A 12,416-nucleotide genomic window follows, 5' to 3' on the forward strand; every position below is an offset into this window, starting at 1 on the left:
ACAAGCCGCCAGGGGAAACTTTTCCGCAGTGACAGTGAGGCCTGGTATGGGCAAAGAGGGGGGGTCACTAGCTGGGGGGCCAGTTGAGGTGGTCCTTCCCCGTGGCAAAGCCCCCAGTATATTAACCGCTGTGGGGAGACTTCCCCACGGCAGCAGCAAAGCCCAGAATATATCTTTCCTGCCCTTGGAGCCCTACATACATGACTGGCAGCACCGAATGGCAGGCACATCCTTTTAGTGGGTTGGGTTGGGGGCTACCACGTGATGTGGCTGAGCCCAGGAAAGACCCAGACTGTGTGGTGTCTGTCATTGAGGGAAGGGTGTTCGCCCACAATATGTAAACCACCAAGAAGTTTCTCAGCATGTTATGCAAGCATAACCCCCAGCACAGCCTTGTTGACGTCGTACAGTGTGTCAGGGGCTGACACCAAGCAGTGCAGAAAAAGACAGCAAGTGTACAGAGAGAGCCGCAAACTCCCTGCAGAGGCTATTGGAATGGGTAGGTGCACACACATCACTAACAGCATAGCAAGAAAGAAGCCATTTCTCAGGCTATCATACTAACGGGAGCCTACACCCAAAGGCTCACTGCTCCTGCTCGGAAATTCAGGCTCTTCCTGTTACTGGAGAGCAGTGGCCAGAGTGGAGCACTGAGGGGCATTATGGGTTACATACAGGACACCTCTGGAGACTAATAAATTTGCTGTTAAGACATGGTGCTTCCACACTTGCATTTAATCGAACTTCTGAATTTGAGCTTCAGGCTATACCCATAAAGTAACTGAAATTTTGTAATCTTGAGATTACTGCCCCCCACCCTTAAAAAAAAAGCTAATGGTCTTTACAGTGAAAACAGTCACATGGTAGAATTGAATTTAAATTCGAGTTTATCTCTTAGTGTATATGCAGCCTTACACTATTACAATTCTTTTAATTTCAGTGCAGTAAACCCAGATGTATACCAGAGTAACTCAGTACACAGGTGTTATATCTATCAGGAAAACAGACTGGAAAAAGAAAGTGTTTTGAAGCAGAACAAATCAGTCCATCGCTCTGTCAGTCAGTTCCCTATTTGTTGTTCATCCATTCTCCCAGAAAAAACTAAGAGTCATCAGAAAAGGGCACAAACATTATTATTAACACTGTCTCTCTGCCCCTGTGACAAGATAAACTGATGCACCTGTTTAGCACACACAGAGGGCAAATCCAGTTTCCTGCTGATCTGCCACACAGAATTTTTACTGTAAATTTGCCTGTTTTCCAGTAAAGGCAAGTGTTATACCAGTGCTTTCTACAAGTCTGTTTTCAGAAGTCCTTTGCTGCCCTCACATGTTTAAGAAAATATTTCCTTTATAGTAATCTCAAGATTCAGTAATTCATGCAAGGACAAAGTCTATTTCCTCAGCAAGGCAACTGAGGCTTACATTAAAAGTAGTTGTGCGAAGTCATCTGGGAGAGCCAAATGGCTATTTTAGGATGCATAATATATTTTACAATAAAGCAAGTCAAGTTACATTTCTAAGTATCTTTTGTGCGGGTGTTAAGGCCAAATGCTCCTCTGTCAACACTTCCCTGAAGTCAATAATGTTGGGTTGTAACAGAATTTGGCCCACAGAAATCAAAATATATTGGAACAACTGTAAAATGTTTATTAAAATTCATTTCAAAGTGATATTTAGATATGTTCATTTTTGTGCTATTTGAGTGATTAGCAAAATAAATGGTCGTGCAATTATATTAATCAGAGCAAAAACTGTGAATGCTATTTTAAATCTGAGATTTTAAATACACTAGTTAGGACATTCAAAAAAAATCAAGATTCTCACAGCTGTCTTATTTTGGACAGTTATTACAATGTCAGGTAACATTGGGTCATGTAATATGATCATTATGTCACATCAGGAAATGCTGATTTTATAAATATCTATTAACTGGGGGGAGGAAATTTAATCAGACATGGGGTGATGCTGAAGATAGATATGACTTGGTTATAGCTTGATACTAAATAATGCAAATGTTAACTCACTGCTTTCTTGCAAGACAATCATAACCATAAACTGTGTGATATTCTTACTGAAGCAGCATGACATAAATGTTTCATATAGGTATCTTTATATCTATTTGTATGGATTGCAAATTATGTATCAGGCTCCATAGCTGAAATAAAAATTGCAATAAAATTTAACCTGTGAACATTTTTAAATGATTACATAAACCCAAACTTATTTTTTAATTCCTCATGATTTTTGTGTAGTCATAAAATGCTGAAAATAACTTATATCAGAAAGAGAAAGGAATAAGAAAAGGAAGTTTCTGAAGATTCATTTGAATATATGCTACTCTTTGGTTACTTTAAGAACATGGTAACCTACTTGAGCAGGCATAGTGCTATGTTCTCTATTTTTAATGGGCAAATGAAAGTTATTCTATGGTTTTTAAATAAAACAATATTGTGAATGACCTCTGCCTTATGAGCCTTAATACAATTCATCCTACTGTGGAACTGGAAAAAGAAAAATATACAAAGAGCTAGATTCAACTATGTTGGAGAAAAAAGCTCAGGAGTTCAACTCTTTGGTTATGCCTACACTAGGGGGTTTTTCTGGCAAAAAAAAAGTCAGCCTTTCGTCAGAAAAACCCAAAGGGCATCTACACACAAAATGTGCTTTGTCAGACTGTTGACAAAACCTGACACATCCCCCAGCAGCGTGGTGCCCCTCTGCATGAAGTTATAATGCCATTGTCAACAGTTTTCTGTCAAAAAAGCCATGTAGATGCTCCAGGGGCCCTTTTGTCAACACACAGGGCTTCTGGTTCACCTGGCAGCCCTGTTTGCTGAGTTTTTGGTTGGCCCTTCTGTCAAGAAAGTGGCTGGGCAGTCTGGCCACTCTCTGTCAGAGCGGATTGCTCTTTCAATCCACTTTTGTTTGCGTATGTGATCTGTCAACTGAAGTTTTGCCAGAAAAATCTCTTCTGGCAGTAACATTTGTCAACAGATCTCCGTAGTGTAGATGTAGCCCTTGAGTTCCATGCACAGTTTCGTCATGGTTATTTCATTAGAGGGGCAGAACTCCCCTAAACTTCCAGAGGGTACAATTCTTGGTGAAACCCCTAATTCGGAGGATCCTGGCTGATTAAAATTATCGTTGTAGACCTTCCTTTTAAGCGTAAATATCTACACTTTCTGCATGAAGGGGGATGGACATTACTCCATATCTATTTCCCTGTCTATGGACATTCCTTTCTTGTCATTTCTATTAATGTGTGCCATGAACTAAAATATTGCGATACATGCAACCCACATGTTAGCAACAATGAATGCATGAACGGGAACTAGATGATATCAAGCTATCCAGATCATGACATTCATACTTGTATGTACCTATTTGCTTACCAGCAAGACATAACCAAGCACTCTGTAAATTGCAGTAAGTTAAGTTGCTAAAGATGTATCTTTCAGAACAAGCTGTCATCATTCGATTAATAATTTCCTTTCCTTGTATATGTGGTGTGTGTGTATGTGTGTGTGTGCACACGTGTGCATGAGCGAGAGCACGCGTGCAAAATCAGGAATTAATTATGGTAAACTATAATGTATGATCTGGAAAGGTATGCCTTTTCAAGAGAATTCCTGAACAGAAAGTAGACAACAAGCTTATGAGCCAGCACATCTTTCGTCACATAATCTTGGATAATTGTTTACATTCAAAGCCAGCTATCTAGTCAGACCAATGGATCAGTCATTTTTCTTCTGCTCATTGAATTAAAAAACACAAAAAATCAATATGCTTATATGTTTAAAATATCAGATAGGCTAAATGGCAAATGAGAACACATCAGGCTGTCTAAATGATGTCAGAGGCACAAGCATGGAGTTCTTTGGATATTTCTAAAAGCAGAGACTGCAGCTTTGTTTAACCTTCGCGTCTGAACATTTACCATCACTGATGCTATAGCTGACACCCAGTTCCCATGTTGATCCCCTATTAGGCGTCCATTCAAATTCTGATCTCCATTACAGTAATGTAAGTCAGTGGCAACTTTGACCCTGAAGCCTTCTTTCGCTGCCTCTGTCCAAAGGAATTTTTCCAGCACATCTATAAACAACAGTCTGACTCTCTCGACCCCCCGCTACCAACAACAAAAGAAGAACTCTATGTGGACTCCCCCTGAGGATCGTACTGAAAGCCTGGATTTCTACGAACAATGCTTCCGCAACCATGCTCAGGCTGACATTAAACACAAACAATGCCAAATGAGAGACAATCTCAACTATGCCGAACGCTATGCTGTCCACAGTCTCAAAAATAACCCAGACATTATAATCAAACCAGCTGACAGAGGGGGTGCTGTTGTGTTCATGAATAAGTCAGACTATGAACAGGAGACAGCCAGACAACTCTCCAAGACCACATTTTACAGACCTCTCTCCACTGATACCACTTTGGAATTCCAAAGGAAATTACAACAACTACTTAAGGAACTTCCTGCTGCTACCTGGGACCTTATTCACTCAGACACACCATCTGAGCCCCAGCCTGGATTATTCTATTTATTTCCCAAAATCCACAAAACTGGAAACCCCCGACGCCCTATCATTTTGGGCATTAGCACCCTCACCACCGGATTATCCAGTTACGCTGACTCCCTCCTCAAACCCTATGACACCAACACTCCCAGCTATCTGCGAGATACCACTGACTTCCTGAGTATATTACAAAACATTGGAAAGTTCCTGACAACGCCATCCTCGCCACTATGGATGTAGAGGCTCTGTACACTAATATTCCATACAAAGACGGACTACAAGCGATCAGGAATACCATCTCTGATATCAACACAGCCAATCTGGTGTCTGATCTCTGCCACTTTGTTCTCATCCACAATTATTTCTGATTTGGGGACAATTTATACCTCCAGATTAGTGGAATTGCTATGGGCATCCACATGGCCCCACAATATGCTAATATATTTATGGCTGACCTGGAACGATATCTCAGCTCTCGTCCCCTATTACCCCTCCTCTACTTAAGATACATTGACGACATCTTTATGATTTGGACCCATGGTATAGAGACTCTAGAAGAGTTCCACAGAGACTTTAACAATCTGCACCCCACCATCAACTTATGCCTCAATTACTCCACACAACAGATGCATTTCCTGGACACTACAGTACAAAACAAGGATGGCCTGATCGGTACCACACTGTACCAGAAACCCACTGATCACTATACTTACCTACACCCTTCAAGCTTCCATCCTGCACACATAACTAGATCCATCGTTTACAGTCAGGCCCTTAGGCACGATCGCATTTGCTCTGATCCAACTGACAGAGACCAAAGACTACAAGATCTCTACCAAATATTCATAATCTTGAATTACCCACCAGGAGAAATAAAAAGAACAAATCGACAGGGCCAGACAAATACCCAGAGACCAGCTAGTCCAAGATAGGCCCAAAAAGGCCAAGAACAGAACACTGGTCATCACCTACAGCCCCCAACTCAAACCACTGCAACGAATTATTACAGACCTACAACCTATCCTTAATCAGGATGCCACGCTCCAGAAACCCCTAGATGACAGGCCTGTTCTCTCCTACAGACAACCTCCCAACCTTATGAGGATTCTAAGCAATAGCCACAGTCTATATTGCAAGAATATCAGTCCTGGGACTTTTCCTTGCAACAAAGCCCGCTGCCAGCTTTGTCCACATATCTATTCTGGCGATACCATCACTGGACCTAACCAGGTTATTCACAGAATCATGGGCACATTCTCACATTCCTCAACTAACATTATATATGCCATCATGTGCCAACGATGCCCAGATGCTTTGTCGAAACAAAAAAAGCAGTCAAGACTAACAAAATAATTAGGCGAGCTTTCGTGGGACAGATCCACTTCTTCAGACCATAGCCATACCAGAATAGATTCAATATTTAAGGCACACAGAACGAAAAACAGTAATCAAAATTGACAAGTCAGAAAAAAAAATTATCAAGTTGAGCAAATCAGAGAACAGAGGGGCAGGGAGAGGGGAGAAGTCAAGAATTAGATTAAGCCAAGTATGCCAAAGAGCCCCTATAATGTCCCAGAAAATTTGCATCCTGGTTCAAATCACGTGTTAATGTGTCGAATTTGAATACGAAAGAGAGATCAGCAGCTTCTCTTTCTAATGCAGACTGAAAATTCTTCTTCAATAAAATGCAAACTCTTAAGTCATTAACAGAATGGCCTACTCCATTAAAATGTAGACTAAATGTAGATGCTTTGTATATTGGACAGACTTCAAACTCTCTCAGACAAAGAGTTAATGGGCACAAAACAGACATCAAAGCATTCTTGATCCACAAACCGTTCCTCTGCTCTCTGATTTGCTAACTTTGATTACTGTTTTTGGTTCTCTATGCCTTAAATATTGAGTCTGTTCTGGTATGGCTATGGTCTGAAGAAGTGGGTCTGTCCCACGAAAGCTCACCTAATAAATTATTTTGTTCATCTTTAAAGTGCTATTTGACTGCTTTTTTGTTTTGATAGCATCTAGACTAGCACAGCTCCTTCTCTGTTAATATTCACTGAAGTCAGTTTTGGATTTACATCGGTGAAACAACTATCATAGTCTGAAAGGTTCAAATTTTCCAAGCTCTTGCTTGTTCCTCAAGGTATTGAAGCCAAAGGCAATTACAGTACCCAAGCCAGGACTACTCCAACTTCAGCAATTGGAATGCACTCATGAAAGCTGTTTCACATTTGGTGAACTCTGGTCTGATCCTTTCCCACTCATGGCCACAATCCTGGTCCACTCCTGAACACCATTTATGTTCATAAAGAGGTCATAAAGCTACATATGATAGCTATGAAGCACTGGAAGACTTATCTAATTATAGGATAACATTCTGAAGTAGGCCATAATATTTGCTAAAAACCACTGTTCCAAAATGGAGTCTGGAGCATCCCAGCTGGTGTAAATAAGTCCAAAGGCAGCCACATTCCAGGAAGGGACCCTGTGGAGAGGGGAACTGGACTATAGCTAAGGGCGAATGACATGATTCTTTCAGTAATTTCTGCTTTGATCCTGCATTGCCTACTTGCTTTGATTCTCCAGAGATAACACAAACAGCCATGTCCCTGTGAAGATGCCAGATGAGACATCAGTGTATCACAGACAAGATACCACCACTTTACACAGTGTTGATGACTGCACTCTTCAAACGACCTGTTGCTTATAGAAACAATGTTCTGTAAACTGCACACAGAAACTCTTTGTAATGCCCAGATTGTTTGTTAATTCATCTGGATTGCTCATTGATTATGTCTGCTCCTATGCTTTCCTCTGCCTATCAGCTCTCTATATAACCACTCATAGCTAGGTGAGTTCAGTGCATTCTGAGACTCAACCAAGTTCAGAATCATTCCACCAGGGGGTCGTAATAAACCTTTGTTGCTTCACATACAGTATCCAGACTTTATTCCAACACTAAGACAAGAACTTTTCTGGCATTGTGATTACTGGTTTACTTTGAAGAGTAGCTGTAACTCTGGTTTCCAGGTCTAATATTAGAGTTCTTTCCAATAGCCTCAACCTTACTTTCAATTGCAAATAGTAAGTCAATCTTCTTCTCTACTAGCCCCATTATGTAGGAAAAACTGCAAACTACAGAACCAACTTTGTGTCTCAACAGTCTTCTGAGATGATGGAATATTACACACATATCTACCAAAATGTCCTCAACTTAGTTAGAAAATACACTCATCCCTTGCTATACGAGCACAATTGGTTCCCAAGTTTCTGCTCGTAGGTGAAAACTCTTAAGAGCAACACTAAATTCTCATTAAAATACATGTAGAAGTCTCCAATTCGTTCCAAGGGTTTGTAACCTGGAATAAACCAGCTGAGTTTAGGTACTTTTCTGATGTATTTGAATAGTTTGGCACCAGAAATAGTGTAGTGTATGTGTGTAGAGCAGGGATTTCCAACCTATGGGTCGGGACCCAAACATGGGTCCCTTTAGATTTGTTAAAGGTCACCATCTGGGCTTTTTCCAGCTTTGCATGTAGCTGTTAAAGAAGTCATTTGCAGTTTCTTAATACTGCTGCCTCAGGCAGATAGCTATGAATAGCAATAACTGCCAGAGATGGCTGCCATCTCTATCACTAGAAATAGCAATTACCTTATGCCTAGGTGCTAAAACCTTCACACTTGAGTTAATTGCTGGAAGCAGGAAGGCTGGGGCAGGGGGGGAGCCACCCAGCCTAGCAGCCCAGATTAACAGGCAGCAGGAGGAAGAGGAGTGTCTAAGGCTGGGGCTGTTGAGGGATGCAGCGGGATGGGGGGGGCATGTCTAAGACTGGGGAAAGTTTGGGGCTACAGGGAGAGTCTAATGCTGGAGGCAGATTGGGGCTGCTGGGGGTGGGGTGGAAATCAGGGAGTGGTTTAAGGCTAGAGGCAGTTTGGGACCATGTGGGGGGGCAGTTAAAACCTGACTGAGGAGGTCTGCAGAGCGCGTCTAATACAGTAAACCCTGGGAGTTACCCAGCAGTTGTTCCTGCAACCCCTGCATAACTTGAACTTTCCTGCAAGGGGAGGGGAGCCAGGAACCACCAGGGCTGGTCAGTTTCCTGGTTCCCAGCATGACAGGAACTGGGAACCAGGGGCAGGCTGGTTCCAGTCTCCCCATGGCTCATGGGTCCTGGAATCTCATGGCTGGTCCATTTCATGTTCCCACCAGTGCAGGGGAGGGAACCAGGCTAAAAGCCTTATCCCTCTCTTCCCACAGCTGAAGGGCTATAGACAGCTGCATGTCTGAGGGAAGGGAGGGAGAAGGCTCCAGCTGCAGGTCTCCCTGCCCCCTGGCCAGGGACCCTGCTCATATAAGCAGGGGAAGTTCACTCATATAGTAAATAAAGGTAGGTATACATGTTCCTCATTTTAGTGAGTACTCGTAAGTAAGTACTCATTAAACGAGGGATGAGTGTAGTTCATTTTCTCAAATAAGGTTCCTTACATACAAGCACCGATTACAAAAAAGAGGAAAAAACAGATATTGTAGGTAGTCTGGTGGGAAATAATTGGTAACTGTTGTCAGCTGCAGGTTGGAATGGTGGATTTTGTCTTGACTTGAGTAGCCAGGAAGTCTGATCCAAATAATGTCAGGTTGGAAAGACTAACTCAGAGGTGTAGTCACACTGCTGGCTAAAGTTTCTCTCTCAATGGTAGAACTCAGACAGTGTCTGAGAAACACACAAAACCAAACCTTAAACTGAATACGGAAAATTGATAAAACTTGAAAAACCATCTAAGGCTGACGTTCAATAGGCTTGATACTTAGCATGTGGACCAGAAAATAAACAAACACGCAGAAAGTGACAGACATAAAAACATAAACAACAACAGTCAAAATATAGATGAAATAAATCCTTCTCCACTTTTGGGTTATTCTTGGTTATATATTACACAGCCTATGGAAAGCAACTAAGCTGTTTACAGCAGCTTGTCCAGCATTTCCAATAACCCTCATAGTCCAAACAATTTTAAATCAGAATAAGGAAACCTTGAACAAACTCAAAATATGCATGCCTTGGTAGCATTACAACACAGCAGCAAGTGTCCATTTCATGAAACAAAGTTCAGATGATGTCCACATTAATTGGACTCTTCACAGCATGATTGAGTAACTAATTTCCTTGGTTTTAAATCCATTACAGTATCTCTATGTAGGCTAATTCCACTGATCCCACTGTAATAATGGCATTCATCAGACCAATAGGAACTGGCAACCCAAAGAAAATTCACTAGTCAAAAAACTAGAGAGGTAGACCAGCTGGTAGCTGAACTCCCCACAGAGCTGCAATGATCAGGCTGTACTTCTGCCTACTCCTGCAACACATGTGGCTGCACTTCAGGGAAGAGCACAACTACAAGACCAACTCGTTCCACAGTTCTGCAATCAGCAAATCCTCATCTGTTAAGAGACAAATGGCAAGTCAGACCAGTGTCAGCACCGAGAAAAGTAAAATTTGAGGGGACATAAATGACCACACATACTTTCCAGTGTTATCCTCGTATATACATAGCTTACCACTGTTACAAATGATGTACACCACAACCTTAACTCTGCCCCCAAAGGAATAGCATCCCTTTCCAGTACTCCTTGCCCCATACCACACACCAAAGTATTCTTTCCCCAGCCTCTCCTTGTAATTGGTGATAACAGAACAATCTACTGTATTATTGACTGACCATTACTTAACAGTTGCTGACAGTTTTATTGGTTATCCTATTTGCCTTTGCTTTCCCACCTTTTGGGGCAGAGAGGAGAGGGAAGCGCAGCTATTTTTGGTTGCAACATTTAATCTCAGCATAAATGGACAAGTAACTTTTCATGCCTGAACAAATGCTTGTAAACTAGACACTTTATACTGTAATCCAAACCTGAAATTTACAAGTCTTACATTACATTTATATGGCATTTTCTCAATTATGTTTATATTGTCATCAGAGGCACTGAAAGTCACACAAGGGCTACGTCTACACGTGCCCCAAACTTCGAAATGGCCATGCAAATGGCCATTTCGAAGTTTACTAATGAAGCGCTGAAATGCATATTCAGCGCTTCATTAGCATGCGGGCGGCAGCGGCGCTTCGAAATTGACGCGCCTTGCCGCCGCGCGGCGCGTCCAGACGGGGCTCCTTTTCGAAAGGACGCCACCTACTTCGAAGTCCAAAAGGGGACTTCGAAGTAGGTGGCGTCCTTTCGAAAAGGAGCCCCGTCTGGACGTGCCGCGCGGCGGCAAGGCGCGTCAATTTCGAAGCGCCGCTGCCGCCCGCATGCTAATGAAGCGCTGAATATGCATTTCAGCGCTTCATTAGTAAACTTCGAAATAGCCATTTTCATGGCCATTTCGAAGTTTGGGGCACGTGTAGACACGGCCAAGGTCATCAGCGCTAACACTGTAGCTTGAGTCTTTTAAAAGCAGATGCTATGATGCAAAGCTTATACTGGTTGCAACTCTTTAGTCAGGCACCCTTGGGACCTGACTGATGCCAAACCTCAGAATTTCACAAACCACAGGAGGTCAGTATTACCTAGCAGCATTATCAACCCTTTCGCTGCTTACTGGGCTCTCAAATGACATTTAGGGGTAAACTACAGATAAATAACAGCACAGAATGCTGAGAGCCAGGACTGGTGCGTGGGTGGATGGTGGGGAAGCTTGGCCACATCCATGCTAAGTGGACATGCAGCTAGCTAAAAGAATACCATCCCACAGATGGTGTCAGTCCAGAGATTGTCAGACGAGAGAGGTCCAAGACGTAGTTATAGCATACAAGCAAAGGTAATCCACTTCATGGCTCATGCCATACATATTTATGGTCAGTAAAATAACCCTACTTCCTACTCAGAGGATCACAAGATTTTCTTGGTATGTAATTGCCCATGAGGTAGGAAAGAGACCGCCTTTCTACATTTGTATTATGCTTTAACAAATATACACAGGAAGGGGTAAAAGTGTTAATGAAATCAAAACAGCTGAAAAGCAATGCAACAAAATTATGTAAATATATTACTTATTTATAAATAATACCTGACATATCTAAAATGTTCGCCTGCAAGAATTTAAGCAACAGAAATTTGTAAGTGGATTTTTGCCCTTTTCACATACACTCAGAGCATAAGTACTCATAGGTATCATCCTGCACACATGTACCCAGGCTTAAAGCTCCTATTTAGCCTCACACTGAGCTTTTGCCCCTGAAGTACTTAGTGTTCTGTGTACAAGTGGGTCCGTCCCACCAAAGCTCATCACCTAGTAAATTATTTTGTTAGTCTTTAAAGTGCTACAGGACGGCGGGTTTGTTTTGCGCGGACAACCGTTTGCGTGATTACCAAACAACCCCAGATAACCAGGAAAAGCAAATGCCCACACAGAAACACATTAGCCAAGGCAATAACCTTACAAGGGTCAAACAAAGTTGCACTGGAAACCCTAAGCCGGTTTCCACGTCATCAGGAAAGGTGCGGGCCTGTGTGTAACCCTTCTGTTAACGCCAGATGCCTGCCAGAAGGGCCGGGTTCAACTCTTGTGGGGTTTTCCTATCAAGGATACAACCAACCGGCTTGAGCCCCCACCCAGTGGCCTGGGACAATTTCACCCCCGTGCTGGGTGCCTGTAAGGCGGTTCTCCCCTCCCCTCGCAAGCACAGAGTCTGAGATAGAAATGGCTTGTTTAACGACCGTAACCTACCCCAAGGTTACAGCGACAGATGCAGTATATCTCAGCACAGAAGAGACAAAACCCCTCTTACCCAGATACCATCCCCATATGCAGTAGAACCCAGTCTCTTGCTGGGGCTCTTGGCCCTTTTCCACACACACACAGTTACAGGGTGTACCCTCTGCAGTGCA

The sequence above is a fragment of the Carettochelys insculpta genome, chromosome 4 (assembly GCF_033958435.1).
Source record: "Carettochelys insculpta isolate YL-2023 chromosome 4, ASM3395843v1, whole genome shotgun sequence".
Lineage (NCBI taxonomy): Eukaryota > Metazoa > Chordata > Testudines > Carettochelyidae > Carettochelys > Carettochelys insculpta.